This window comes from Balaenoptera borealis, assembly GCF_965194805.1.
Source record: "Balaenoptera borealis genome assembly, chromosome: 6".
NCBI classification, from domain to species: Eukaryota; Metazoa; Chordata; class Mammalia; order Artiodactyla; family Balaenopteridae; genus Balaenoptera; species Balaenoptera borealis.
The window spans coordinates 6,249,379-6,275,292 of record NC_138863.1 but is presented as its reverse complement, the minus strand read 5'-3'; the positions used below and the strand labels follow the sequence as shown (position 1 = coordinate 6,275,292).

The 25,914-nt window shown below is 45.7% G+C and overlaps 1 long non-coding RNA gene across 4 annotated transcripts; it reads left to right on the top strand.

Moving 5' to 3' along the window:
- Window positions 1–2,965: 2,965 nt before the first annotated feature.
- On the top strand, window positions 2,966–20,253 carry LOC309630604. Of its 4 annotated transcripts, none has more exons than XR_014245832.1 (3): window positions 2,966–8,723; window positions 9,002–12,167; window positions 18,913–20,253. It is a non-coding gene; the product is annotated as an uncharacterized lncRNA (long non-coding RNA). The 4 variants fall into 4 exon arrangements; XR_014245833.1 differs by having other exon boundaries at window positions 2,966–9,226; window positions 10,067–12,167; XR_014245834.1 differs by having other exon boundaries at window positions 2,966–12,167; window positions 18,913–18,994; window positions 19,795–20,253.
- Window positions 20,254–25,914: the final 5,661 nt, after the last annotated feature.

The window sequence follows — 25,914 nt, the reverse complement described above, 5'->3', positions numbered from 1 at the left end:
AAGAGTCAGGCCCAGCCCAGCCCTATCCTTTCTACCTCCAACTGCTAGTCGTTTTTGGAAACGCTGGGGTAAAGGAGCAATTTTAAAAATATAAGGAACGGGACAACTGTGGAATAGGGCCCTAGCATATCGAGTTGTTCAAAAATGCACAACGAGTCCCCTAGAGGTGGATCTGGGATTCTTTAGAAGGGATTCTTAAATTCAGTGGCCCCTGGGATTAAACAATTGCCGTGGAATCTTCCAGTCCTACTTTCCCGGAATCCCCAGCCTCCTGAGATGGGAGCCGTTCAGTTCCTCTTCTCGGGCACTAGATGGCCACCTGGCATGGATACGGGCTCAGCAACCAGGGCCTGGGCGCTGCAGCCTGGGTTTGGCTGGTGCCATCCCCACAGCGACCCGGAGAGGTGGGCATTGTCATCCTGACCGTGGGCAGGAGACCAGAGAGGGTCAGTGGAGCCAAGGACTTTGCCTGAGGACCACACGGTTCTGACACCACATCCCCCGACAGTGGTCAGGGCCACAGTTGAGGCTGCAGGGCACAGGCGGCGAGCAGGGCCGGGAAGCGGGCGAGGGCAGGGGCGCTGTGTGCGGCCAGGGATGGGGAAGGCCGTCTCTGCAGCCGTTTTGGAATCTGTCCCACTAGCCTGGGAGATGAAGGGCTTGTGAAGCCTGATGAGACCCTGTGCTCCAAGCCTGCTGTCCAGGGCGGCCCTGCATCCGCCCAGACGGTTTTTAAGGATGCTTTAATAGTAACGACACCTATTAAGCTCTTACCACCGACCGAGCACTATTTTGAGTACTTTCCGTATAGCAACGTCTTTAATCCTCCCACTAAGACTGTGGGTTAGATCTCGTCATCATTGCCATTTTACAGATGAGGACACTGAGGCTGAGAGATTAGGGAGCTTGTCCAAAGTCACACTGTTAGTAGGTGACAGATCTGGGATTCAGACCCAGGACTCCTGGTCTAGGGTCATTACTCTATATCATTTGGTGTTGCTTTTGAAATGACCAGTGTGGACAGATTTGTTCAACTCCATTCATTTATGGACCAGAGGGTTCTTTCCATGGCCTTGAAGTTATAGCATCAGAGTGGACCCACCTGGGAGAGTGGGGCACAGGGCCTGTGAGTGAGGCCACTGACACACGTGCTAGTGGGACCCACACAGCTGCTTCCCCAGGCTTTGCCTGCTTTGCATGAGTCAGTCAGACCATTTTCTAGAAGATTCCTGCACATTAAGGAGAGTGTTCCAGAAAATTCTGAACGGCCTTAAGATCAGCAAGATCTTTCTATTGTGAACACTTTGAAGGCAGAAGATAAAGTTACTATAAGGAAGGACTCATTTTTTGCTAAGGCTCCGCCTCTCATGTCCCATTTAAGGCCAGAATAAATCTTCAGACCTCCTGGGGATGAAGCAACTGACCCCCTTTCATGGGAAGTTTCTGTGACAGTCAACAAAGCTGTTGAACTGCCATGCCTTTGTTCTTGAGAAATTAGAACCACCACCGCCCCAAGTGCCTGAAGGCTATGTTTGCAATTAGTGATTCATTTCATTGAAGTGAATTCTTTCTTACGTAATGGTGTCAGGTTTTGGACACTAGTTGGGTCTTGGTGTGAATATTGAATGGGAACTAAAAAGAATTCCACAGCCCAGTACTATTAGCCACTTGAAGCCTTTTAATTCTGGTAAAACTTTACCAAGTGACAGGCTGAATGTGTCTCCACAGCCCCACTGGGCCAGCTCAGCAGCAAAGTCACACCACCCAGAGGCACTGGTCACAGACTGGGACATTCAGGACTCAGTCTGGTTTCTGGGCCCAAAGGCCCCTGGCTGGCATGGATGGAATTTTCTCCCCTCTCAGTTCTTTCCAAGAATGGCAGGCAGGCATAAGGCAGCTTGGGGACACCTTCCTACGTGCCTGGCCTCTGCTAGGAGACTTGACCTTGAAAGCAGAATTTAAACTCATGTTTCTTTCACTGTTGGTGCTATGATTCAAAATATATTCTCTTTTAAATTAAGTGCTGTAAGCATCAAATTTTAAACTCCTGGCAAGATGATTCGAGACCAGCGATTTAAGAGGTTTGAGACAGTCCTCAGATTTTAGCTAAATGCCACTTTCTTAGGGAAGCCTCCCATGACCAAGCCCTCCCGCCCGTCCATCATTCAGTCAAGTTCTTCTGTGATCCCCTCCCAGCACTGTGTTCTTTCCCTTTAATAACATCTTAGTTTGTCATCGTACACTGAGGTGTGTGATTATTTGATCTGTGCTTCACCCCCTCCCACCTGCCCACAATACACTAAACGCCATGCTTGTTTTTGCAATCTGAGTAGTTAGGAAATACTGTTGAACCTCAAAACATCAAGCACTTGAATTACTAAAAGAAGAATAAAAATAAATGAGACTTTTAATTAGCGAAGAAGAAAAAATTACCCGCACAAGTCAGGCCTTGTCACATGATAGGCTGATTAATTACATTATGGCATCTACATCCAATGGCCTACTGTGTAATCATTAAATTCATGATATAGAAGTATCAGTGGACTAAAAAAGATGTATATAATCTGCCTTGTGAAATAAGCAGTTTATAAAGCAGTCCATGAGTCCGTTAAAAAGGACAAAAATGTGCATAAGACAAAGTGTGGAAGTGTAAACTCTAGAATATTAGGAGTGATTGCATCTGTAGGGATGCAGATGTGACACACACTGCCGGCTGAGAACCTGAACCATCTCCTTGTCTTTCTGAGTTCTCAGCGAGGTCATATTTCCCAGCCTTTGCGGAGGAATGTGTCCATAACTGCATCTCGCCAATGTGATCTGGGCAGAATTGATGTGTACCATGTCTGGCCTGCTGAAGTTCCCCATGTCCTAACTTCCATGCTCTTGGACCATCTGCTGACGTCAATGCCGAGGGTGACTCTGACTTTGAAAGCCATGCGGGGAAGGGAGAGCTCTTCATGGCACCGACACACACAACAACCTGAACCCTCTGAGCAGTGTCTGTAGGGCATTTTAAATGAGGTTGGACCTCGAATGGAGGCAGGGATCTTGGGGACGGCTGGGTGTCTCAGCGACTCGTCTTTGGGGGTCTTTCCCTGTGCAGTGCTGTGACAGGGACCTTACTCTTTCCACAGGATCTGATTGTATCTGGGCTCTGTCGAGCCCCATCTGCCTTTCCCTGCAGGAAAAGCAGGCTCCCTTCCCACAACTTTACTTGGATCTCATAACCTTCCAGACTTGCTCACCTGCTGAAGAAATCTCATTTTATTATTGAGATTCAGTCTTGTTCACTAGTTTCAATCTCATATTTGACTTAAAGTTCTGGGCAAGCTCTAATGGCTTGGAATGGAGGCTGTTGGGTCTGGCCTCCTTCTTCCTGGCCTGGGGTTGGGGCACTAAGGAGGGAAAGGAGAAAATCTGTCCCGTTCTCTATCTCTATGTGTGGATCGGCTGTCCCCTCCTGGTTTGGTGGAACCATGGCTCCCATATATGGCAACCCCCTCTCTGTGGAAGCAAGGTGCTGGACCTGTGACTGTTGATGGATGGTCCTCTGTCTGCTTGGAGCAGCCATGAGTTCTCTTTCTGCAGCAGGCATCCACGTGCCCAGGGACGGGAGATCAAGCTAAGACTTGATAGCCTCATCTACCCCTCAGCTCCCACCACTGTGGTCCATCTCCTGACCTCCTGCTTCTGGGCTCTGTTGACAAGTAGGCAGTCCTCTTAGGTGCTGCCAACAGTGTAGCTTAAGCCCATCCACGTTCCGTGATACCCACTCTACCACTGGATAATGATGAAGCCCTTCCATCCCCAGCACTAAGTCAGTGGTATGATGGAGATGGCAACAACCACCTCATAAGAGCCGATTATTAAATTTTCAGGAATTTTGTGAGCAGATCGATGTTGCCTTGACATATTGAAATAGCCTTGGTGGGAGTATTTATACCATGGGAATTGGCAAAAGCCGCACATCAGAACTTTTTATTTCCATCTGGAGAGCTGGTTGTTAAAAATTTACCAGCATACCGCTGACTTTGTGGGGTTAGTGGTTCAGCTACTTTCAAGCAAGAGGCAACCTCTACTGTTGATATCCGAAACCAAAGCTGAGAGCGTTGCTCTCTAAGAAGGGAGAGATATGCTTGTTGGACCCATGAGTCTGTAAAAAAGCAAGCTGCTGATCTTATATAGGATTTGAGAAGCATGGATTCGGGGATTGAAGGACTTTCTTCAAAGGAATAGTTGTCCTTTAAGTGTGGAACGGTGGTTACTGATTGGGATTTAGCTGTTACTGATTGACTGGCTCTTAAAGTGTACCCACTGATGGGAGGAAGATGTTTTTCACCGATGGAGACAAGTTTAAAACCTGCCTGTGGAGGTTCCTTAAATAACTAAAAATAGAGTTAACAGATGATCCAGCAATCCCACTCCTGGTCATATATCCGGAGAAAACTCTAACTCGAAAAGATACATGCACCCCGATGTTCCTAGCAGCACTATCTACCATAGCCAAGACACGGAAACAACCTAAATGTCCATTGAATGGATAAAGAAGATGTGGTGCATATATACAATGGAATACTACTCAACCGCAAAAAGGAATGAAATAATGTCATTTGCAGCAACATGGATGGGCCCAGAGATTATCATACTAAGTGAAGTAAGCCAGACAGAGAAAGACAAATATCATGTGATATCACTTATATGTGGAATCTAAAAATATGATACAAATGAACTTATTTACAACACAGAAATCGACCCACAGACATAGAAAACAAACTTATGGTTACCAAAGGGGGAAGCGAGGGGAGGGATGAATTAGGAATTTGAGATTAACAGATACACACTGCTGTATATAAAATAGATAAGCAACAAGGACCTACTGCATAGCACAGGGAACTATATTCAATGTCTTATAATACCCTATAATGGAAAAGAATCTGAAAAAGAATACACACACACACACACACACACATAACTGAATCACTTTGCTGTACGCCTGAAATATTGTAAATCAACTATACTTCAATGAAAAAAATAAAAACTGACTGTGGTGGTTACTGTGGCCAAGAACAGTCAACCCTTTTCTTTCTTGAATTTCGAGTATAGACATGCGGCTGTTCACCATTCTCTGACTTTAGTGATGCTATCCTGACTCTCAAAGGAAAAGTGGTTTAAGGGGAAGGTCCCATGGAGAGATGAGGAGGAAAGTATGGTTTTGGCTCTTCAGCATCAGCATTTTTTGCACAAAAGGCAATCAACCTTGACTCTCCCGGCCCCGCTGTCAATGGCAGGAGCCTCTGACCAGTTTGGCCTCTCTTTCCTTGGGGACAGCAGAGAGTTTCATGCTGCACATTGGCTCCTCTCTGATGGTGGCCCTGGAGAGGTGAAACCCGGAGAGGTGTGTCATCTTCATGGCAAGCGCTTCATTCTTGAGTAACTTCTGAGGGCAAGGAAAGATCTTGTCAGTATCTCACACCATCTTGCTTAATCCACAGAATGGTCCAGTCTGTGGCTTCCATTCCCCAAATCTAATTCAGAGAAATTCCTTCTGTGAACCGAGCTGAAGACTCTCATCTTTTAACTTCTCCCCAGTGACCCTGGGACAACATGAATTACTTGATTAAGTGAAGAATACAGAACTCACTTATGACTAAAAGCATTTCCTTGGAAGCACTGGATATTATATTTAAAAGGGACAGAAGTAAACATCTAGGGTCAATTGTCTTAAAAAAAGATCACGTACAGCCAGTGTTTACCTACAGGGCAGCAAAAACAGCCAACACCTCAATTAGTTATTTAAGCAATAGCATCTCTGAGTTGCTGAAGTGATATTTATGGTATTTGCCATGGCAACTACTCTTGTTTTGAATATTATTGAAAATCTATCAAGTTGCAGTAGTGGACTTCTGGTTTAAAATTGTATGGGGCTAGCAGCCCCTGAGAGAGCCTTTCCCAACTTACTACTAAGATTCCTGTTGAAGATGAAAAACTAGTACAGTGATTTGGCTGTGGGCTGGCTGGTCATGGGGACCCTTGGGAAGAATGATCATATTTCCAGAGGGGACAGCTGTGCCTGCTCAGGGTCAGATGTGATGCCATTTCTTACACATGTATTAGTTTCCTATGGCTGCTGTAACAGATGACCACAAACTGAGTGGCCTTAAAAAAACCTCACAAACGTATTCTACTACAGTTCTGGAGGGCCATCCTAAAATAGGTCAGCGGGACTGTGTTCCTTCTGGAGGCTCCAGAAGAGGCTCTGCTTTCTTGCCTTTCCAGTTTTTAGAGCCCACTGGCATTTCTTGGCTCACGACCCCTTCCTCCATCTTCCAGCAGCAAAGAATTTTTGATTTCCTCTCTCTCTCTTTTTCTCTGTCTCTCTGTCTCTCTCTCTCTTATCTTTGCCTCTGTTTTTCTCATCTCCTCCTCTGAGTCTTGATCCCACCCAATAATCCAGGTTAATCCCTTCATCTCAAAACCTTTGCCTTAATCACATCTGCAAATTCCCTTTTTGCCATTTAAGGTCACATAGTTACAGATTTGGGGGATCAGGCCATGGACATCTTTTGGGGGGAGGTGGTTATTATTCAGTCCACTACACACAGCTTCACATCTCCTGTTATGGAAACATCAGGATCTCCTGGGAATGGGCTCTGTGAAGCTCAGCCCCATGGGATGCTTAAGAGCCCCCCAGGACCAGTCTAGCCCCTTCTGCCTTTAGGTCCTCTCTTCTCTTTTTGCATCGCTGACTCAGTCCCACCCACTTGCCTGCCTTGAGCATGCCAGCCTCTTTCATGCCTCTGTGTTCTTGTAGATGCCTCCCCCGGCTGACATGCCCAGCCCCCTTCTACACTGGATGGGCCCACATTTTCCCACAGAATCCTCTTGCTTTGGGCCCCAGCCCTGCCCAAGCCCTGCCGAATTGGGGGACAATGGCAAGGTAATAAAGAGAGCTCAAGTGGTTTCTTGATCTAATGAATAACCCCTCTGTCTCATCAAAGTCGCACATAAAATTTGTATAATTGCTTCATGCTAAGTGAAACACTCTCTGTGACCTCTTACAAGTCCTTTCCGCCTCTGGAATCTTACTTGGATTTCAAATGCATCAATGAGTTTAATCAAGGGGCCTGAGAGATTTTGCCCACTGCTGGGGCATAGTCACCTGGAGGCGACATTGTTCTGACTATGAATCATTATCTGAGGCCTACTTGCTGATTATTAAATCGGCGTTTATCAAAGTATTTCTAAATTGCCTCAGCCCTCAAAGGTTCTCGGAGGAGGCTGGATTACAAAATGGCAAAACTTGTTTATCCCAGCGGTCTGGCTTTGGGTCATAATGAAATGAGAGCTGCTGTGCAGGGCACCCTGCGTGGAACACAGGGATGGAAACCAGCATCAGTGGGAAAACCAGTCTCAGTGCAAAATGGTCCAGGTGCTCTCCGTGATGGTGGGGTTTACTTCTCCATCAGGCACAAGGGGCACTGTGCTCAAAGCCCACCATACTTCAAGGGGCCCACAGAAATGTTCCAATTTCTTTTAAAACCAGAAAAAGATCAACGTTTGGGGTCAAAGACATTTTAAGTTTTTTTGTCATATCAGAAATAAATGAAAATTTTTAGGGCCTGGATTAGTTTGCCTGGAATGTCATAACAAAATGCCATAGTCTAGGTGGCTTACTCAACAGACATTTATTTCCTCACAGTTCTGAGGCTGCAAGTCCAAGATCAAGGTGTCAGCAGGATCGGTTTCTCAGAGGCCTCTCTCCTTGGCTTGTAGACAGCCGTCTTCTCGCTGCCTCTTCAGATGGTCTTTCCTCTGTGAGCTCACCCCTGATGTCTCTGTGTGTCCTAATCTTTTCTTATAAGGACTTCAGTCAGATAGGATTAGGGACATCCTCATGGCCTCATTTTATCTTAATTACTTCATTAAAAGCTCTATCTCCAAAAACAGTCACGTTCTGAGGTCCTGGGGGTTAGGACTGCAACAGGTGAATTTGTGGGGCTGGGGGTGGGCCATACACTTCAGCCCATAACTGGGCCCACAAAAATTCTATCAGAATGGGGGGTACCTACAAAGGCAAAGGGCCCATGAGAGTTGTGGTGTGGTCCCTGTGATAGTAGATTAATTTGGTTTCTGCAAGGAGGTGGGCGGAGCAGGAAGGTGCCTAGTCAGCGTGGAGACATCAAGGATGATCAGCTGACCTACAGCAAGGGTGTTAACGCATTTACCAGCAGCATCTACTTAGCTATTTTGTTGGCTGAAGCTCAGAAGAACACAGGATCAGCAAAGCACGTTACAGCAATTCTTATTTCGCCTTCTCCTTAAGAGATCTTACTACCTGACAGATCATCTATAAAAAGAGAAATTTTATATACTGGATTCATTCGACAAACATTGAATTCTTTTCTATTAAACTGTGAAGAGCTGAGCTAGACCCTCTGCTGAGCTTAGGAAAGGAAACCATCAATGTGTTTTCCAGGACCCATAGCTGATGAGAAAGCAGCAGGAAGCAGCCCAGTGACTCAGGATGAGGCACCCGGCCCAGAACTTGACTCACTCAGGACGGAGAAGACCACATCCTCTCTCTCATTTCTGCTTTTCATTAACAGGCGGTCGTGTGTGTTCAGAGTTCTACGGACATTAATCACCTCCACAAACACCGAAGGAGACTTTCTAACGCAGAGGAGTGTGTGCCGTCCCTGAGGTCAGCAAAGGTCAGCCAGAAGGTCAGTGCTAAAGGAAGAGGCAGCCATACTGTCCGGGGGAAGGAGATGTCCCCAGTGTTGGCCTGGGCACAGAGGGCGTGTGCATCGCCACCTTCACCAGGGAGCACGTGCACTTGGCCTCCAAGGGTTGCACTGTTTCTCTCCCAGGACTGTTGGGAGGAGGAAGGACTGTTGGGAGAGAAAGTTCTAGCAAAATGTCCAGTGTCGTACTTGTGAGTTGTGTGCAATGCTGCTTGTTCAAGTTCTTGCCTGTTTTATTTTCTTTCATTTGGGGGCAGTGCTCAGGCCTCCTGGCTACTACGTACAGTGGGTTGCATCTGGCTGGATGACCCACGATGAGAAGACTCGGTGAGCTGCCGCCATGAAGAAATGAGGGTCAAGTTTCCTCTGTGGCTGGAGAAGACATGAGGACCTTCTGCTGTCCGTTCAGTGGCCAGACAAACTAGACGAAGCCAGAGGCCTTGCGAACGGTTGGCAAGGCTTTCGTGATTCCTTCTTCCCAGGTGAGCTCTGTGGGAACAAGTGGCTTAACCCAGATCCAGGGGCTCCGAGTTGGCAATGACCTCTAACAAGTAAACTGTTAAAGAGGAACCTATTAAGACTAGTAAATAATTAACACGGGTTCATGGAGATGCCCAGTGAAGCGTTTCCAGGGCATCTAACCACTCAGAGTAAATGTACATTGGCACCTTTCGATTATAGACTCAGACAATGAGATCAAACGGACAGGAAGTCATAACTCCTGATACTGCTTTCCCAACGAGTCAAGTTAGAATAGAGTCCTAAACTCTGCAGAAAGCCTTTTCAGAGTTTCTGCTCTGATAGGTGGGAAAACTTAATTATAGAGTGACCAGCGTGAAGGTGGATTCTGCCCTCCATCACAAAGCCTGGAAAATTCTATGTGATGAATCTGTGTTTAGAATAAGGCTGGCGATTCTCTCTGGAAGCTAAAATACAACTCTGCTGCCAGATTAGTGATTAAATGAAACAATTTTCAGGTCAATTCAATACGATGGTCTGAGTTTGGGTGCACAGACAGGAGGCTACAGCTATTAAGAGGTAGCCCTAGGTCTGTCCAACAAGGACCTACTGTATAGCACAGGGAACTCTGCTCGATATTATTAACAACCTAATTGGGAAAAGAATTTGAAAAAGAATAGATACATGTATATGTAAAATAAACAAACAAATAAATAAATAAAACAGAAAAAAAAAAGAGGTAGCCCTGTGGTTTCCCCGATACTAAACTCGAGCCCAAGTTCCTTGAGTTATGCTGAGTGTTGGGCAGCCTGCCGTCGGCCTCGGGTGCACAGCCCCGGCCTTTCCGCTTTCCCTACATCTAGGTTTCAGGGGAACTCTTCAAGAGGGTCCCAGCCATGAAGACTCCGTGCCGGAGGAGCCTATTCCACACGGACTCCCCACAAGGGCAAGTTTGTGAGGAAAAAGAGAGGAGAACATGGGAAGAAGGGCCAGACCCAGATGTGCTGATGCCCATTCTGAACCTCACTTGCCCTGGTTTCCGGGGCTCCACCCAGGCGTGTGGCCCTGGGAGGCCAAGATGTGGGAGGGAGGAGAGGTGAAGCCACCCCAACTCAACTTGGGAGATCTGGTCATTGCTCTCTTGACCTTCTGAGTGTCTTCTTTCCTTCAAAGTCAGTAGGACAAGTCTGACTCGTTCCCCAAGCTCCCAGCACAGCCCCGTATTACCCAGTTCTCCCCACACCTCGGGGCTGTCCTCTTTCTGCCGTCCCCGGCCGTGTGATGTCCCTGGGGCCCCAGGAGGACTTCCTGGGAGATGAAGACCACATAAAATACAGGGAAATGATGGGAAAACCCACTTCCTGCCCATCCTGAGCCCCAGAATGCTGGACACAAGCCCGGGCAGGCCTTCCTCTGTCTGTCCGTCCACCTGCTCACTGGAGGCCACCGTGCTGTTTTGAGGGACTGGGTAGGAAGTGGATGTGAACTAGCCAGCCACAGACAGGCACCATCTCCTCTCACCCGGAGGCTGATTTCCAGAGCTTATAGGTAACAGATCGGCCAGCATGAGTCTAGCGGAATGCTCTGGTCCTGAACTTCACTTGTGCTGGGCTAATGGCTGGCATCAATGCTTCAGGGGAGGCAGAATCCCTTCTGGGCAGGGGATCTTCCGGTGGCTTACTTAGAGCAGTATCCTTGTTTGCTGCTTCCGTTAGACCTGCTCGGCTTTCCTGAGGCTCCAAGTGTTTCTTGTGTTCAGACAAGTCCTGCCAAACTAAGAATGCAGGCAGAGCCTTGGAGCACTGGAGGACTTCCAGGCAGAGCCCCTTTGCAATTAGAGTATAGTTTTAATAGAGGAAGGACCTGTGTGTCATGGGTGAAGACAGATGAACATCGTCCGTGGGCCAACACATGGTTTAGGGACAGATTAATGGCGCTGGCAGAATCAGCTCACGAGGGGAGGAAATTCAGGCCAAGAATAAGGCCAAACTCTCCTCTTCTCATGTAAGGCTGTGATGCAGTCTCCCAAGAGCGCGGAGATTGGCAGACAACCCCACAGCTGCACCGCAGTTGTGTCTGTGCAAGGACTCAGACCCTCGCCCTCACGAAATGCGACACTCCATCCCCAGATCTGGGGCAGCAGTGACCAGGCGCCCGGGAGGGAGAGGTGGCCCCTGAGACCACAGCAGAAAATACTGACTCGGAGGGGTGGGAGGTCCAGGAATGTGGGTCAGGCTGAGATGCAAATCCAGCCAGCACTCATTCTCACCATACACCACGTGTCTGCTTTCTTCTCTATGGATTTCCATATTCTGGACATTTCATATAAAGGTTCACACATAGGGGGTCTTTTATGTCTGGCTTCCTTCACTGAGCATAAGTTTTTAAGTTCTATGTCACGGCATGATCAGGCCTTGGGTTGGGGGTGTTAGTCCTTGAAACAACAAACCCAGCTACTAGCAGGTATTCGTGCCCCCGTCTCCCTTCCATTGTTAGGGGTTTGGTAGTTTTTTAAGGGCAAAATGATTTAATAGCTGGACATTTGCACATACAAGTCCCATTTTTCCTTCCTATGGTTTAGCTCAGATTTTCACACTTCCAATTGCACAACAGTTGGTGCACAGGGATGTATATAAACAAATGCAAAACAAACAAAAACACCCAACCTGAGTCTATCGTACTTTGTGGGCTATTTAAAGGCTGTCAAAGGTAATCTGGATGTCAACCAGTTTTGTGACTGGGGCCAAACTCTGCCCAGAGCCAGCCAGGGGTTGCAGTGATGTTGCTTTGTGTTGTGTGTAGTTGCTGTGGACAGAAGGAGTGTGGCTTCTCCTCCATTCGTGGTCAGGAGCCTTCCCTGAGCTGAGGTCTGCAGCCCCTTCCTGATCTTCTTTTTGAAGAATGTTAACAAGACAAGGCTGATACTTCTGGGATTTGACCCCAACAGGGTCTTTGCAGTTTCAGGTACTGTTCTTTAACTTGAAAGATTTAGACATTTCATGTTGTCAATTGCCCCAAGATTGATGAGGCCTTGGGAAACTGATCTATCCTCACTACACTTACAGGAGATTGATTTAAAGCCTGTAATTTGGTTAATTTACTGTTGGGGTTTGTATCGGTCAGAATAGGCTTGGCAACGTTGCCATGATGGCTTCAAACCTCGGAGGCTTAAAGCAACAGAGCTGTTGCTCTTGTTGGTGCAAAGACCACTGCACGCCTCCTCCGTGCGGTGGCTTGGTGTCACCTCCGCAGTCACTGCATTTCTTCGACTGGTGAGACAGGGAAAGCGAGTGCACTGGAGGGTCTCCCTGCTGCCACTTAAATGCTTCCCCCCGAAGTAACACATGCCACTGCCACTCACAACTGCCAAAGCAAGTCATGCAACCACATCTGGACTTCAAGGAGCAGGGAAGAACAATTCTTGGACTGCCTGGAAGGAAAGAACTGGAAATATTGGACAGGAACATTGATGGCCCCAGAGGGACCTACCTTTCTGACACCTGGAATCCCCATGCCTGTGTTCCCTCCAGATGGTAAAGCACCTAAGAAATGGGGTTACCAGGCAGAGGTCAGCGGCCGCAAACTGCACAGCACGAGCTGGATGTGCGATTGTTTTTATAGTAATAGCTAAAATCCATTAATAATAGCTAACATTGTTATGCTTTCTTTATATATGTTATGTCATAGGATGTGTAATTTTTTTATTGAAGTATAGTTGATTTATAATGTTTCATGTGTACAGCAAAGTGATTTAGTTATCACACACACACACACACACACGAACACATTTTTTTCAGATCCTTTTCCATCATAGGTTATTATAAGATATTGAATATATTTCCCTGTGCTATACAGTAGGTCCTTGTTGTTTATCTATTTTATATAGAGTAGTGTGTATCTGTTAATCCCAAACTCTTAATTTATCCCTCCCCTCCCTTTCCCCTTTGGTAACCATAAGTTTGTTTTCTATGTCTGTGAGTCTATTTCTGCTTTATAAATAAGTTCATTTGTATCTTTTTTTTTTTTTTTAGATTCCACATATAAGTGATATCATATGATATTTGTATTTATCTGACTTACTTCACTTAGTATGATAATCTCTAGGTCCACCCACATTGCTGCAAATGGCATTATTTCATTCTTTTTATAGCTGAGTAATAGTCCATTGTGTATATATGTATGTACCACATTTTCTTCATCCATTCACCTGTCAATGGACATTTAGGTTGCAAGTTGTGTCACGTTGACTGTTATGATGAGTCTGATGAGCTTTCTTTGCTCTTCTGTCAATTCAGTTTGAAGGTCAGATTATTTGTGGCCATTAGAAACAGGGTTTCCTATACCCATTCATTTTTGGAAGCATGCTGCTTTATGTAAAAGATCTGGATAGATCCAATTATTACTTTATGTAATAGATCCAATTATTACTTTATCTTTGTATCACATGTGTGGATAAATAGACAGACATAGACATAGTTTGTGTGTATGTATGTATATGTATATGTGTGTGTATATATCTATGTCTATATATCTATAGCTGTTATCTATAATCATCAATGATCAATGCCATGATCAATTTCAGTGAGGTTTCTTCTTATTTTTTTGTGAGATTTGTGGAAGCACACTGGTTTCCTTGATTATTTTTGAGAGATATCAGAAAAAAACACTTCTCTTATCCCCAAATTATGAAAGGGACCTCATAGCAGCTCTCCATGAATTAATGACAATTCCAAGTTTTGAAGATCTCATGTTCCCAAGTAAAAAAGTAATGATTGTATTATCTCAGGATTTTCTGTGACTCAGTTTGGAATCTTCCTCTAATTAGAGGACAAAGTATTTTTGACTTATTTATCTAGTTTAATATTAAATATCTCAACAGATGGTGCTCATGAAACTTCCTTCATTGATAATTTTACGGTTGAATAAAGAGCATCTCCTCTTCCTTTTTCGTTAGCTTAAATTACCATAACATTTCCTTAATTGTATTTAATTAATCTGTTTTACACCTACTTGTACTTGATGTTTGTTGACCTTTGCCACACAGAGCACAATTAAGGGTAAATTAAAATGCACAGACTCACTGAGAAAATGCAAGCATTTCCAAATGCCTGTCTTTTCCTCGAGAAGGTTTACATCAGATGCAAGCTTCCTATCAATGAGGGAACATACACTGTATACAGTCTGCCCACAGTCTTCCTTGGGAATCCTAAGGCTGGTTACACTTCAACTCTCAGTAGCTGATCTGAGCCTTCACCTTAAAATTTGGGGCCTTCGGGACTTCCCTGGTGGGACAGTGACAAAGAATCCGCCTGCCAGTGCAAGGGACACGGGTTTGATCCCTCGTCCGGGAAGATCCCCCATGCCGCGGGGCCACTAAGCCCGTGCGCCACAACTACTCAAGCCCGCGCACCGCAATGGAATGTAGTCCCCGCTCGCCGCAACTAGTGAAAGCCCGCGTGCAGCAACAAAGACCCAACATAGCCAAAAAATTAAAACATTAAAAAATAAAAATAAAAATAAAAAATAAAAGAGCAGACTTGCTTAAAAAAAAATGGGGGTCTTCAAACTCAATAGATTTCCTTGGCAAACTGTTCGTCTTTTTTTTCCAGAGTGAAAGTTATCATAAAAGAACATTTTCTTGCTTTCCCTGGATGTCCCGTTCCAGTGGGTCACAGTAGGATAAGGGGAGGCCCCATCTTCCCAGCTGAATTCTCTCTCTTCTGCCGGTGGTGGTTTCTGTTGGCAACGGCTAATGATGGTGGCTTTTCACGGCGTAACTTGATATCATAGCCTCTTATCAGACCAGCTCTTGGTGTGGGTTTTATAACCAAACTGTTGTCAGTTGAAGGTGAATCTTCCTGGCAGCCGCATCAGTAGCTGCTAGACCAGCAGCCCATATCCAGCGATGCCATGCAAGAGTAAACAGCTGCTAGCAATGTGTCCCCAAAGCAACTCTGGCTGTTCCTTGTGATGTACGGTAGCTCTTGACATCAGCACCTTTTGTTGTGTCCTTGAGCTTCGATATTGTTATGTCTACATTAAAAACAACACAAAAGCTTTTCAGTGTGTCCATCTTGCCTGTTGAACTGTCAGCCGCACCTCTAAGAGTAGCTCAGTGGGATCTCTGAAAAGTTGCCTTTTGGAGAGCTAGTGCTAGGTCTTCCTCAAAAGTATGAGCCCCACAGCAGAGTCTTGCACATAGTAAGTGCTCAATAAATGTTTGGTGAAAAATCCAGCTTCTAGGATGTACCATTTGAAATTGTCAATATGTAACTATTTTCTGACTTACAAAAATGACAATTTCATATGATTTGACTTAATTTATAGATATAGCAATATTCATCTCATTAAAATTGTAATGTATATTATTCTTATTACCTCTCAAAACCGTTCCTAAGATAAAATATGGTTACCTGAAAATTTGGGACTTGGCCTCTTCTTAGTCGGAGCCATTTTATTCTTTTCCTGAATAATCTATGCTTTGTATAATTTTAAGGCGTGAGAAAGACTCTACCATATGTAATTTTTACACTGTGTAATGTCTTTTGATGCAACACTTGGTGCCTTTCTTGTTCTAAATGTAAAATAACTCAAAGAATCACTCAGAAATTTGGTCTCATTTCCAGTCTGAAATCGTGCAGCCCCTCCTCTAACTTCTCACTAACACAGCCATAAAAACAGCAAAATACTAAAACTCATTACCACGTGGAACACTGATAACTAGCAGACATCTTAATGCCATGATCATGGAGGAATTGACATCAATTGTAACATAAAACAGAGCTAGGTAAAATCGAACAGGCAAACAAATAAACAGACAATTCTGGGGATTCAACTAATGGTGGTACTCCAAGGCTTTGCCTGAACAAAATCAGGATGACTTTTTTATTTAAATCACTCTATCTCCTAATTTAGGGATGTAGGGTCTACACCATCAAAGGAATTGTGTGGTCAGCTACTTCTCCCCCCTTGGGGGCTACATTCTCCTTTCCCCACCAGCTCTCATCTCCACTTTTCCCAGAATGGTGATGAGTAGGCAGTGGGGCTGGATGGAAGAGGAGCAGTTCATTTTGGGAGTTGTAGGCAGAATGGAAGAGGAGTAGTGCGTTTTGGGAATTGTAGTCCTCAGGAACGTATAATAATAATGATAAACAATATCTACGGAGTGCTGCCTATACATTAGGCATTGTATTGAGTGCTTAGCATAAGTTATTCAGGAAAATAATATTAAATTTCTACTTTCCACTTCCCAGCAGTAGCTGCTCTTAATTAATTTTATTGCTTTACTATTGGGAGTTATCTGGATTCCCCCCTCCCCCCATTCCAAACAGTTCTTATGCATCTTTCTGGATAAATCTAGAAGTCCTTGAAAATTACAGGTCAACAACATATCAGTCCCAGCAGATTTGTGCTGCTCTCCAAAAGAGCTCTTTCCATTCTGGGATGATTCTAGAACTGACCACGCTAGGGTGTGCTCAGGTGAATACCTGTGGACAATTATAATTGCTCCAAGGGACATTCACATTAATCATGAGCTATACTATGGATTTTTTAAACTGCTTTTTTGGATCTTGCATATTTAGCTTTTAACCCAATTCTGTAAGGTCAGGTCTGCAAAGTTGTAATTACCTGTATAATTAAGGTAATAAAATATATTATTAAAGTGTTCCAATTTTTGTTTAGAAAGGTCCTTTTTAGTTTTTGTAAAAATTATGTATGCTTACTGTAAAGAATTCAAGCAAGGCAGAAAGAGTTCAGAGAGGGAGGTTAAAGAGAAAACTCACCCAAGTGTCTGCCCCTGAGAAATATTCTCTTCTCTTCTCGATTTGAGGAGAATACAAGCTCCAATGAAAGAGTCTTAATAATTGAACACATACTTAGGAAAAAGGATTTCCGGAACATACTTCATATGAATTATATTTAGAGTTTGCATTTTGATTAGAACTGCCTACAGAGTGTGATTTAAGGCTAAAACGTAATTCTTCCGGGCTGTCAGACATGTGAAATCCTGCCTCCACTCCCCCCTTCTCCCACCTTCCCCTTTGCCCTCACCCCACACTCTGTGCCCCGCTAAGATTTCTCTCCAGCTTCCAAGATAATTCTGACCTTGGGCAAGTCACGCTACCTCTCTGGTCCTTAGACTTCCCAGCCTCAAGATGAGGAGACTGGACCAACTTGTTCCTAAAGCCCCGCCCCCCCTCCCCCCCCACGTCTCACATTCTATGAGCTATTTTCCTAATTAAGATGGAAAGGCTCCTAAGAGGTGCTTGGGTGGTTAGGGAAGAAGGAGGGACAAAAGGGAATGTGGGGCAGACTGGCAGCTGGGGAGCCCTGGGCTTCCAGAGTATACAATGGAGGAAATGCAGATACTTGTGTTGGAGACGAAAGTGAAGAGACAGGGACCAAATGTAGGAAATTTCATTTCTTCCACAAATTAATCTAGCACTAACTTAAATTTTGTTGTGTGTCTTTGATTGCCAGTTCATTACAAAATAATACATGGGCAATTAAAGCCTGAAATGAAAAACACACACACAAAGTCAGAAAGAGGAAAAACAATATCGTATATTAACGCATATATGTGGAACCTAGAAAAATGGTACAGATGAACTGGTTTGCATGGCAGAAATAGAGACACAGATGTAGAGAACAAACATATGGACACCAAGGCGGGGAAGTGACAGGGGGTTGGTGGTGGTGTGATGAACTGAGAGGTTGGGATTGACATACATACACTAATATGTATAAAGTAGATAACTAGTAAGAACCTGCTGTATAAAAAAATAAACAAAATAAAATTCAAAAAAATAAAAACACACACATTAGTGACAGCTCTTTAAATGACACTGAGGCTGCCTGAATTTCCAGTCCTGATGGTTTTCAGATCATTAACCAATCGACAGAGAGGTGAAGGGTCAGACAAACTTCTAATGCAAGTGTCAGGGGAACAAAAAGAACAGTTCCAAAGTGAGTGCCAAGCTTCACTGAACAGGAAATCTAAGTCAAAGGCCACACGTGCCTCAGTTTATGAGAATTTGATGATCTCACACATTTTCCTTCCGGGTTTACTTTGTGAGTCGATATGCATATCGAGGGCTATGGTTTGCAGAATTAGAGAGTATGTGCTAAGTAATAGACTGCATCAACAAAAATAACTGAATCACTTTGCTGCACTAGAAACTAACACAACATGTAAATCAACTACACTTCAATTTAAGAAAATTAAACAAACAAAAAAAACTGGTCCACTGAGTGGAAAGGCTTAAACTTTAGTCAGTGATTGTCTATTTACTGCTGGTCTAAAATGTAAGCTCCCAGAGGGCAGGGACTTGCTCCGTTTTCTTCTCTGTTGTGTCCCAGAGCCTGGAACAGAGCCCCGTTCAGGGAACATTGGTGCGTGACGCGCCCTGGGCTTGTCTGGGAAGATGGGCCTCCTGCTCGGGAGAGATGATTCACCAAGCAATCAGGATGGAAGATTCTTTCCAATGACTGTTCCACACTCAAAGATGAGGATCAGGAAAGGACCTCCCAAAGCACGACTGAAATGGAATATCCTGACAAGCTTAGTGGGTTGGGGGTCTGACCACATTTATTTGATTTAAGAAAATAAAGATGTGGGTTCTGGTTACCCGTTGCTGTGTAACAGACCACCCCAAACTTAGGGCATAAAACATCAACCTTTTTTTTTTTTTTTTTTAAATATTCACAGGTTCTGTGAATCAGGAATTTGGACAGAAATGGCTCATCTCTGCTCCATGGTGTCTGGGGCCTCACCTGGGAAGATGTGAAAGGTAATGGGCTGGGATCTTCAGAGGCTCCATCCCACACGTGTCTGGGCCCTGGGCTGGGACCACTGAAAGGCGGGGTTTACTGACCAGACCCCTACACGTGGCCTCTCCCTGTGGCTTGGGCTCCTCAGCATGGTGGCTGGGTTCCAGGTGGAGCTTTCTAAGAGAAGAGGTTGCCTTCCCTTTCTGGCCTAGCCTGGGAAGTTACACAGCGTCACTTCCCACATGCTATTGTCACAAGCTGCCCAGATCCAAGGGCCACAATCCTGCCTCTTGATGGAAGGGAGGCCAAAGAACATGTGGTCACTTTTTAAAACTGCCCCAGAGCCTGAGGTCTTCCATCAGATGTCTGCATGGAGACAAAGAGCATTTGATGGTGTACTGAAAGCAGCTGGTAGTCATCTTTTCCACAACTCTGTATTGAATGTCTGCCCTGTACCGGGCACTTTGTAGGTATGGGGCAATCGCGTGGAACAAAATGGACAAAAATATGGATCCCGAACTAGCCTGTATTTCAACATGGTGAGGTGGGCAATAAAGATGTAAATAGGTAAAATACACAGTATTAGATGGTTACCACTTCCTGGAGAGAAATCAATCATGGCAGGGGTTCGGAGCATGGGGCAGGGAGGGAGGGGCAACAACCATTTAAAATGGGGGGTGGGGCAGGCCTCAGTGAAGAAGTGATGTTGAGCCACCAGACCTGAGGGAGGAAGGGAGAGTGGTGGATTAAAGACGGCCCTGGTTCTTTGACACGCTTCCCTTTGAGACACGGCGTCCACGCCTCTTCCCCTTGAACGCAGGTGTGTTGCGGAATGGTTTGACCAACAGAACATGGAAGAAGTGACTTGGTACTCGTTTCCCCATTAAGGCCGTAAGAAACAGGCAGCTCCCGATTCCTGTCTTAGGGCCACTTGTTCTCGGAGCCCTAGTCACCAGGTCCAAAGCTGCAGAGACCACACGGAGAGGCGCTGAGATTCTACAGCAGAGGATCCTGGCTGAGGCCAGCCTTTGGGGGTTGCCAGGACGTGTGCGTGGTCTCCGGGACCCCCCAGCTCAGCCCAGCCGCCAACTCAGTGTCACCCAGTCCCTAAGATGGTCAATTTGGGGAGAGATTTTTTTAAAAAATACATTTATTTATTTATTTATTATTTATTTTTGGCTGCATTGGGTGTTTGTTGCTGTGCGCGGGCTTTCTCTAGTTGTGGTGAGCGGGGGCCACTCTTCGCTGCGGTGCGCGGGCTTCTCATTGTGGTGGCTTCTCTTGTCGCGGAGCTCGGGCTCTACGCACGCGGGCTTCAGTAGTTGTAGCACGTGGGCTCAGTAGTTGTGGCTTGCGGGCTCCAGAGCGCAGGCTCAGTAGTTGTGGCGCATGGGCTCAGCCGCTCTGCGGCATGTGGACTCTTCCCGGACCAGGGCTCGAACCCATGTACCCTGCATTGGCAGGCGGATTCTTAACCACTGCGCCACCAGGGAAGCCCTGGGGAGTGTTTTTAAATAAAATGGTTCCAGAAACTTACTAACTGAAATAGGAATGGTGACCTACTGGCACTGCTGATAAGAGAAACGGCACCATTTCCTGGGCACTGCTGCTGATTGCGTCCCAAGAACTCAGTTAATTAACAGAGTGACTCTGTGAGGGGGCTGCTGTTACCCCTGTTTTACAGACAAGAACACCGGGTCTGTGGAGAGAGGGAGCGACTTATTCAAGAAGGCACAGCACCAAGAGGCTGAGTGAATACAAAAGAAATTCTGACTCCGAATCCTGCGTTCTGTCCCCTCTCTTATTCCGACAGAATGGAGACCCCATGCCCTCCCCCCTCTCCTCCGCCCTGGAGACACCTCTGAAATCCCCGTCCTCCGCTCGTATCCTCTGGGGGCCTGTGAACATGTCTTATAAATGACAAGAGTACACGTGGTAAAAATTACCGACATTCCTGCGTATTTCCAGACGTCATACAGTTATGTCCTCCAGCGGACTGAATTAACTTCTTCTGGGTTCTAGACTTTAATGCTCTCTGTAGCCAGGAGAGTGCACTGGCTTCCGAGTTCAGTAAAGGATGTGCTGGCATCAGTGAGGGGGCGACCCTGATGCCACCCTACCTGCCCCACGGGTGTGCTGCCAGCTCCATCCGATGAACAGGTGTGGAGAGCCGACCAAGAGACGCAACTACTGAATCCCAGTGAACGATCCGGAGCACGAGGTTGTAATCCCTGTAGATAAATGTTAAAAATTCCTTTTACGTATTTTACCTTATGCACAGGTAGAGTTGCTCTTCAGTTAAAATTTCAGTGCAGTGACTCCTTAGTGGTACAATCTCCGACCCAGTAGCATCCATTAGGAGAGCTGGGTTCGGTCAGGAAGGGGTCTCTGTTCAGATGGTTCGACTCACTCTAGATTAACGTCTCCACCATTCAGACACGGCCTGAGTACCAGCTGTCCACATGCCCCGTGGTAGCAGGACCAGGTCACAGCTGAGTGAGGAATCAGCTCCACGGCTCTGAAGAATTTCAGCTGACCTGACCTGCAAGGCAGGGGGGTCAGAGCAGGTCCCAGGATCAGAACTAGGTAGAGGGAGAAGTGAGACATCGGGTCAGCTTACGTCCTAGAGCCCACAAAGAAGGATGACGATGATCTGTGTATGTGTGTGTGTGGTGTGTTTTGTATGTGTCGTGTGTGTGCTGTGGATACTGTGTGTGTGTTGTGTTGTGTATGTGTTGTGGGTGTGTGTGCTTTGGGTGTATATGTGTTGTATATGTGCTGTGTGTATATACATGTTGTGTATATATTGTGGATGTATGTGTTGTGTGTATATGTGTTGTGTATGTGTTGTGTGTGTGTTGTGGGTGTGTGCTTTTGGTGTATATGTGTTGTGTGTATATACATGTTGTGTATGTGTTGTGGGTGTATGTGTTGTGTGTATATGTGTTGTGTATGTGTTGTGTGTGTGTGTTGTGTGTGTGTATATGTGTTGTGTGTATATGTGTGTTATGTGTGTGTATATGCATGTTGCATATGTATTGTGGGTGTGCGTATATGTGTATACATTGTGTATACATTGTGGGTATCTACTGTGTGTGTTGTGGGTGTGTGTGCACGCACACATGTATGTCTACTTGTGTGAGGAGGGCATAGACGCAGATTCGGCAAACTGAGCTCAAGGTCAGGAGGACAGGATCCAGTGAGGTGGGATGTGATCTGTGTCCAGCCAGGCAGTCCTGGAGGGACTCGGGAAGCAGATCCAGGTAAACAGCTGAGCTCAGAAGACTGGCCACACCTGTCCAGGTGAGGGCCATGACGGACAGGCTCATGGGATAACTGAGAAGTGCACAGTTACTTCAAGATTAATATAGAAATAACCCAAAATTGAGCCTGGCCAAGAGGAAACTAAAGACCAGGGAAGGAGACATGAAGTCAAACTTTCTGTCTCTTTCCCAGTGAGGATTAGAGTAAAATACAATTACCTGCAATATCATATATCTTATGTGATCTCCCTGGATCTGAGCTATAATTTCCCCCCTGAAACCTTCTATGCCTTATGCGTCTGGCATATCCATTTATCTCTGAGTAACTATTTACATTTGCATCTGCTCATTTCTACATAGTTTCTCCTTCTTTTTCCTTGACATCTTAAGTTCTTTGTCTCTCAACTGACAACCACACACACAAAAGGAACGCCTGACTTTGCACCCTCGTTTGGCTTTATTATGAATTCTGCTCTCCCGGTTCTTACTAAAACTGAGTTTCATCAGAATTAGAGGAAGAAACATGCATATTTTTCATATAAATAATGCAAGGGACGGTGGCTAATGGCTGCTTTATGAAGCCCATTTCTTTTCCTGTTTCATTTAAAACCTCTAGCTTCTGATCACAGCGGTCACTTCACCTAGAAGTCCGCTTCAGAAACCCTGGAATCTCAGAAAAAAGGGAAGAGGACCGAAGGAGACAAGACAGAGCACGATAGGGGCCAGAATAGAAGCCACGGGGACAGAGGCTGTGCATCTCACGGGGCACCCGCCTCCGCCAGGAATGAGATCAGCTAGGGGCCAGATCTTGGTCACCAGTGAGGAGTGCACTGCGGCTCTACATGGTGAACTTCTTATGACCTTGGCCACGTCCTTGGCCGAGTCTATGTGACTTTCTCTGTGGAGGTGACTATAAATGCAAAGGAGCCTGGGAGCCTTGAAAGCCTCTGGGGCTTTGATTACTTGAGGGAAAGATGGCCTTGGGTGAGACCTCTAGCTTCTGAAATGCTGAGCAGAGGGTCATCAAGGTAGGTCCTTGTCTGGTGGTGTAGTGCAAATGTTGGCTTGATTTTGAATCGTGACTCTGCCACTTATGAGCACTGTGGCCTTGGACAAGTCACGTGGCCTTTCTGCACCTTTGCCTTCACATCTGTAAAATGGGTTGATGGCACTCCTCTCAGAGGCTAATACTGAGACAAAGGGGACCCTGAGTTATAACAGCATCCAGAATGATGACAAGCACAGGGTCCACACCCAGCAGCATGGGGGTCCCTCCTTCTTGGAGGCAGTGCCACCTCTCGAGGGATGCTGTCACGCACAGTTTGGATATAAGAGGAGGAGAAGACGTTAAGTCTCCCTTAGGATTGATTTCATTTCTCTTTTTTTCCTCAAACTTCACTCATTTTGCTCTCGTGACTCTCCTTGTGGTCCCCTGAACCAGAACCCACAAGTCAGAAGCTTAGAGAAGTCTGGGAATGAGGCTTTGTGAATCTTGTTGCCAACTCTGCCCTGATAGATAAATACATGTAGGCGACTCCGAGACCCAAGGAGATCACAGCCCAGAGCTCGAGGCTCTCGGTCCTTTGGGAGTCCCCTTTTAAACCCACCACTCCCCCTCGCTCTAACTGTCCTGTCTGTGCCCTTTCTCTCCAGGACGGGCCCTTCCCTGCAGCGGGCACCGTTCCTGACACCGGCTGTGGGGACTGCACCCTCCGTGACGCGCAGCAGTGCACGGTACCTTCCCTGCCGTGTGCGGCGGGATTCTGATTCCCGACATCTCTCAACTCTTCTTTGCAGCAACTTCCTAGCTCTTCTCCCTGTTTCCACACTTGCTTCCCTCGGTACAATCTCCTCACTCAGCCAGGTAACGCCCCTGACACTCACGTCTGCCTCAGATCCCGCAGGGACTGGCTGATGCTTGCAGGACAACCAAGGCCCCTCCTGGCAAGTGGACATCCGAGTCCCAGAGGACCACTCCCGTGCTTCCGACGCTGCTTCCGAAACCATCCCAAACGGGCAGCAGCACCCACTGTGCTCTTCTCATGGCCCTTCTCTGATATTTCCTCTTCTTGAACTTCTAATCACCCGTTTCTGTCTGGAAAGCTCCTTTCATCCCTCAAAATGCAGCTTAAAGATCTCTTTCTTTGAAAAGCAATCCTATAATCTGCAAGGCAAGTTTCTGCAGCCATCTCAGCAGCTAGGGTAAATATCTACTGAGAACTTTCTGTGCGTTCAGTTCCTCCAGACCCTGGGGATACAAAGGTGAGTAAGAAATTCTGTTCACCAAAATCTTTCCAAAGTGGGAAGAGATAGAAAGTTAACAGCCAAACAATATACATGGTGATCAGAGCTAGAAAAATTAGAAGTGATATAAACATGAAAGTTACCATTTGCGGCATGCCCCTCAGTATTCTTGTTGCTTTCCAAAGATAAGCTCATGTACATTTCACACGATATATAAAAATTCATTGAAGTAGGTGATAGGCATAAATATTAAAGTTAGACCTATAAAATTTTTAGAAGAAACTATTGGAGAAAATATTTGTGATCATGGTCTAGACAGTGATTTTTCACGGCACAAAAACCCAAACCGTGAAAGGAAAAAATAAATGATAACATGGCTTTCATCAAAATGAAAAACTTGCTTCTCATTTTAAAAACTTATTTTTCCAGCTCTATTGAGATATAATTGACATAAAACATTGTGTAAGTTTAAGGTGTACAATCTGGTATATGTATATATTACAAAATGATTACCACAATAAAAGTTAGTTAACAGATCCCTAAAAAAAAAAAAGAAAAGAATTAGAGACAACTAACATTTCTGATTTTATAGATGGGAGCGCTGAGGCCCAGAGATGTTAAGAGACTTGCCCATGGTCACACAGCTAGTACGTTATAAAGTCAGGATTTGAGAACCAGTGTTCTCAGCCATTACATCGTGCTCCCTCTTGCTGGCTCTCACCACTTCACAGTCATCCAGTGCTAATGGCAGTATCACACAGCCACAATCCAAGGGTCAGGGAGGAACCGTCACAGGCCACTGTCAGCCAAGATCCAGCTGCACAGCCACATTCCCACGGTGGTCCTAGCCTCCCACAATCCTGATGAAGACATGCACACTTGGAGTCATGTGCAAAGTTACAGAGCATGCAGTAGCAACTCAATCACACAGGAACCCCTCTGCTGCTAGTTCCCAGGGGCCTGAAGTCCCTGCCCTGGGGGCTCCAAGAAGTCCACTATCTAAGATAGTTTAACAAAGATCTGGAAATGGGTAAACTTTATCCACTATCAAGATGCAAATATGGAGATGAGTGTGTGTGCATTTCAGAGACCCTGGAAGTAATTCACTGCCGAGGGACACTGAGTCCAGTGGGCTTGGGGTTGGTGGGTGCATGGTGGGGGGCTGGGGATGGAGCACAGCGGAGAAACAGCAGAATAAGAAGGAAGCCGATTGTGGAGGACCTTAGCCCAGACTGAGGATTTGTCCTGAGGACAATGGGGAGCTAATGGAATATTTACGGTAAGGTAGGTAAGGTGCCCCTCCCTTGGCTGAGAACTCTGGAGGTAGGCTTGTCAGATTTAGCAAATAAAAATACACGATACCCGGTTAGCTTTGAATTTTACACGAACAGTGAATCATTTTTATAAGTATGTGCCATATGATATTTGAGATG